This window comes from Triticum aestivum, chromosome 5D (assembly GCF_018294505.1).
Source record: "Triticum aestivum cultivar Chinese Spring chromosome 5D, IWGSC CS RefSeq v2.1, whole genome shotgun sequence".
NCBI classification, from domain to species: Eukaryota; Viridiplantae; Streptophyta; class Magnoliopsida; order Poales; family Poaceae; genus Triticum; species Triticum aestivum.
In genome coordinates, this window is record NC_057808.1 from 537,825,794 (window position 1) to 537,831,512 (window position 5,719).

The following is a 5,719-nucleotide window of genomic DNA, read 5'->3' on the forward strand; positions in this document are numbered from 1 at the left end:
GGCGACGGCGGACCGGCGGTGGGGTGTTGTTTCGGGGCGGCGAGGCGGCGCGGGGTTCGGCCGGTGGTGGCTGGCGGGTCAGGGGGTATAGGTTGAAGATGAACTTTAGGCCCTCCCTAAACTATCCCATGTGAAGTGCCTCTCTGCTACCATTGCGTTCAGTTTCGACAGTAACATTCAGATTCCATAGTAAATTTCAGTTTCTACAGTTAAGTTCAGAGTCAACAATTTTTACCTCATCTGTTGTAGTCAGGTGGTTTTTGGTGATGTAAATTTTACATCTATCACTTTTTGGTAATGCATTTTACATCATCTATTGGAGATGCAATTAGAATCCCACTTGAGATTAACGATGTCTGTCTTGTGCTGCTTCAGCTTTGACGTCTTACGGCTCACCGGAGCTCCTCCAACGACGGAATGATCCATCACAACAGAGCAGTGCCCTGGAGGCTGTCTATAGATTCCTCAGATCTTCCTCCACGCCTCCGACAGCCACCTCTGCCTCAACTTCTTCAGCGACCAACTGAATGATGCTGAGGTCGACACGGCTACGGCAAAGAGGTTGTACACTTGTCGCATCACTTATTACTCTACACTCATCTCGATCCATTAGGGATATCGTGGTTCAATGGAAAAACATAGCAATAGGAAATTTTCCTATGTCACTCTACTATTCAATTATTCATGCATTTTGTTGAAAGGAATGGAGGAAAACATCCACCTGGTATCATTATTTTTTGATCCATCCACTGGTTGTTACCATTACTCTAGATTTCTGCATGCTCTCCTTACATAATCTCACTATATTTTTTTGTATGCATGTCAGATATTGTACACAGTCATGCTGAACATGTAGAGAAAAAGAGAAGAGTTTTGCGCGGCAATACAATGTCATGCAGACATCGGTCCATGGTGGGTTCAATGGCAAACTCTCCCCCCCTCTCCAGATTGTAATCCAGAGGAAGATATCTGTTCTGAGGTGGATTCAGACACAGTTGACCACTCCTATTTACCCCCCAAGGTGTTTGCTCTAACTTGGCATGATGATGTTAGTCATATCATGCATATGTTGCCTTGCAGTGCCTCCTTTCGACATCATATATGTCATCTGCTTAGTTTAGACATGTTCTGTAATGCCACCTGTTTAGTTTCAATATCATATACAGGAATTATGCAGTCTCATGTCTTTTAGCCAGCCATAATATATGTGAAATGTGCAATGCCATCCTGTTTAACTAGGCATCATATATTTGAATGATATCTAGCCCATCCTTTTCTTCATTAAATTTCCATTTGTCGGCAATGTTTGTACATTAAACTACTCTTCCTGTGAATCAGCCATTTGAGTGGGTGATGGAAAAATCTGGAGTGAAAACAAGGCCTTCAGAGTAGACAGTGCTACATGTCGAAGCAGATTTCTTGTTGGGTCCCGATAGCTCCTCAGAGATGGATTCAGAGATAGATGGCCAGTCCTATTCCCCCACCAAGGTGTATGCTCTAACTTGGCATGGTTCTACTGCTCATATCATGCATATGGTGTCTTGCATTGCATAGTTTAGACATCATATACACAATATTCAACACCATGTTCTTAGTTTAGACATAATATATGCGAATGCCCTCCGCTTAGCATACAAATCACATATGTGAATTAAATCATGCGATCCTGGTTACTTAGATAACATGTACGTGAATTATGTCATGAGATCCTGTTTAGTTAGTCATCATATCTTTGAATTATGTTATGCTATGCTATCCAGTTTAGATAGACATCATATATGTGAAATTATGTCATGCTATCCGTTTTAGTTAAACAATATACATGTCAATTATTTAATGCCCTCTTTTTTCCACACTATCTATTGCATCTGTCTCTCATACAATGTCTGTACATTCAACTATGTTTCCTGTTTATCAGCCATTTGAATTGGAGCGGGTGATGGCAGTATCTAGCGGAGTAAAAACATGACCTTCAAATAAAACAGTGCTACCTCTTGGTGGAGATAGCACCCCGGTTGTACATGCACGAGAACCAGCCCTACCACACATAACCCAGACTCTCGCAGATCTTACCCCTACTGCGATGAACAGAGAACCAACTTCACCCAATCTAACCCCAACCCCAGCAGATTGTAACCCAGTTCAGTTGACACAGCACCATCTCCACCACAGAGCTACCAAACAATAGCAGTTAGTAAGGCAGCTCCAGTGCCCAAAGCGCCAATACTACCACGGCGAACCCCAACTCCACCAGTTAGTGCACCTATTCCTGTGGATGAAGCACAACCAGCCATTCATAGTTTAGCATCTGTCACATTTGATGTTGTTAAATCCTATGTGCTTATCTTCCCATCATGGAAATATTATACTGAAGATTAAGGAAAATGCCAGTTGCAGGTGTTTGTCCAGGAGTTATGTGTAAGTAATGTTATTCATGGCAATTACTTTACTTTGTCCCATACATTCTACCTCCATGATGGTTATAATACAACAAATTTTCCCATTTTTCTCTGTAGAGAAGGACCGATTTGGAAACTCAGGATGAGGTAACCTGTGCTAATACCTCTGCTATCTTCAAGAATGCTTGGTGGCAGTATCGGAATTACCTGAAGAAAACGTACTTCACTGGCAAAGAAACTCATCAAATTCCCTTACGTTCTCCTGCGACACATTTACTGGACGATGACTGGGAACGCCTTGTTCTTTACTGGTCCCGAGCCAAGAATGTGGTAAGGTCTATGAGCTCATTTTATTTTAAGTATTATATGCTCGCGTCTTACTGTACTCTGTTCATGTAGAACAAGTGCTTAAACCTGAAGAACAACTGTTCTCATTTAAGATTCCATTGCTATCATGCATACTGCTTTGGTCTTGTATCACTGTATTTAGTAATACAAACTTATTTTTAAATTGAACTATCCAATGGAAACTCCAATGGCACAACAGGTATTTTTACGCATGTTTCTTTAACATGTTTGCTCTTATAAATTGCTCTGTTGATTTCAATTACAATTGTGTACTCAGTTGACTTCTCATATCATGCACATTACTAGCATCATAACAGGGCCAATAGTGTTGTTGTACATGTAGACCCGTGGTACCCATGTGAAATCTTCTTGTGCCGTTTAGTTTTCCACGCTTTGTACTCTTTCAGTGCTGCTTTCTCTTGAACTGATATGATTTGAACCGTGTCTCTATTTTGATTTGGCAAGACAATGCAGTGACCATATGACATAGAAATATGTTTGTTTGATGCTTTTATAATGTACTACTTGGCAATAGAAGACTTGGTAGTTTAATCTTGTCCACCTTACTAATGAACTGGTTCACCGAAATGAGTTTCATATACTAGTACATGCTAAACCTGTTATGTGTCTGCTTGTTTCTTCTTTTAGAATGCTGACAGAATATTGGGGAAGAGTGCCTTATTAAGAAATGATAAAGGAAGTAATGCAGATTAGGTTCAGGATCGTGTGACATCCTTGTTGGTCTCCAACAAAGCTGATAAAACAGCTAAGGAAAACTATCTTGAAGACAGTGAAGCAACCCCAAAGTCCTGTCTTGGTTTACTATTCGAGTTACTGGTCACTATCGCTTGCACAAGCTATTCAAACTCACTGTCTGAATCAGTTCGGTTTCTTGAGTCTCAACTACAAGCTGAAAGACATCAATCAGCTGTGCTGCGACAAGAAGCGGAAGGACTGTGGAAGTCCCTGGAGCATTCAGATGCATACTTTCTGGTGCAACAGCAAGCGTTGGAGGATTGTAGCGCCAAACAGGACAAAGCTAATAAGCTTGCTAAGCTTATTGCCAGCATGGCGGATACCCAGGATAACGTTTCTTGAGCTCTTCTGAAGTTGTTCCAGTTATGGACATGTTTTGCTTCCACGTTTATTTGCACTGGTGGCCAATTTTGACGGCCAGCGTATGTAATATGCTGCTTTGTTCCCTATATTGCACTGGTTGCGAACATTGATGCCCAGTGGATGTAATATGTGTAATAGCTGTAATAGGCTAGCGTTAGTTGCTTGCTTATTTATTTCCTTATTGTCATGTTTATTTATTTGCTTGTAGTCACTGCAGTTCTTTTTCCGCGTTTTTCTAGTGGCTGCAATAACCTATTTTTGGTAATTAGGCCACAATAATCATGGCAACACACGGACTGTTGTAACCATGGGCCTCCTGCGGGCCGTAGGATCCATGGGCCTTCTACAGGCCGTAGGATCCATGGGCCTTTTACGGGCCGTAGGATCCATGGACTTTCTACGGGCCGTATGATCCATGGGCCTTCTATGGGCCGTAGGATCCATTGGTCTTCTACGGGCCGTAGGATCCATGGGCCTTCTACGGGGCGTATAATCATTTCGCCAAACATGGGCCATACTATTCGTGGACCATAACGTGCCGTTAATAGGCCGTTTTTGATAATGCTACGAAAACAGCCCAACGGGTTAACGGGCCACAAACGGGCTGAATGTAACCACGGGCTGTATTTGGCCCACAAATGAAACAGGCCAGTAATGGACCGTATCTAACCGAATTCTAGAAATGAGCCCAAGAACAAATGGGCCCTTAGAAGGCCGAATGTTAACACGGGCTGGAAACGGCCGATGGAATAATGGGCTGTTAATGGCTATAAAGCGGTACACTGTTCATTATGGGCCAGTTTCATCTCGGGCCTTTAATGGGCCGAGAGTTACAAAGGGCTCATATGGACCGAAAGACCTCATGGGCCATACATGGGCCAGAAGTTACAACGGGCTGGAATCATATTGGACGGCCCAGATGAAGCTACTGGGCTTAATTCCGATAGGCCGTAACGGGCCGATAGTTAGCGGGCCGTAAATGGGCTATATACGAACAGGCCGTTAACAGGCTTTCCGTGAGACGGCCTGTTACATTTTGACCAAGTCAAGCGGGCCGGCCTTTTCACCGGAATGGGCCTCTGTTGGGCCGTGCCATGTGTCGACGTATCATAGGCACCTCCTGTCCAATGAGTGGATGACATCTGTCCCAACGGTGAGCCAACACATGTTTCCTCTGGCCAATGAGAATTTTGCACGTGGAAAATCCCCATTGGTCCGGGCTGTTAACGGGTTACCGGATCCAAAACCGGACCCGATAGCTTAACGGTGACCTGTTACGGTGGATGCCACGTGTCGGTCACCCTTGACGAAAGCACTTCTATGACGCGCGATTTATCGTCATGGAAGTGGACACTTCCGTGATGATAATTTTCGTAATGCCATGGAACACTTCTACGACAGCACAGGTATGACTATCTTGATTCTGTCATAAATTTGTCATGGATGTACATGCATGACAGAAAACGTGACCTACTATGACAAACGGGACCTAAGCATGCAACCAAGGACACATATTTGTTTTTTCAACCAGTTTATATGCATTGGAGCATGTGCATGTAGTTCAAATTTGAATTACGTGCATAAAATGCCTGGGAAACCCAGTTAATGTATAAAAATGTCCAAACGAACCCCAAAAATTCCAAAATTGAACACAACACTCCTGTTGTTCTATGTTGACACTCAAAATTTTTTGAAAGCAATAAGAGGCAACGGATATCGTTTCGTCCCCAAAGGTGGCACATTCCCTACCAAAACCATCACGCTTGTTGTGAGAAGCTCTGGTTTGTGAGAAGCTTATACCCAAACCTGCCCCAAATGGGACAAAAATTTCACCACGGCATGTTGATGCCGCT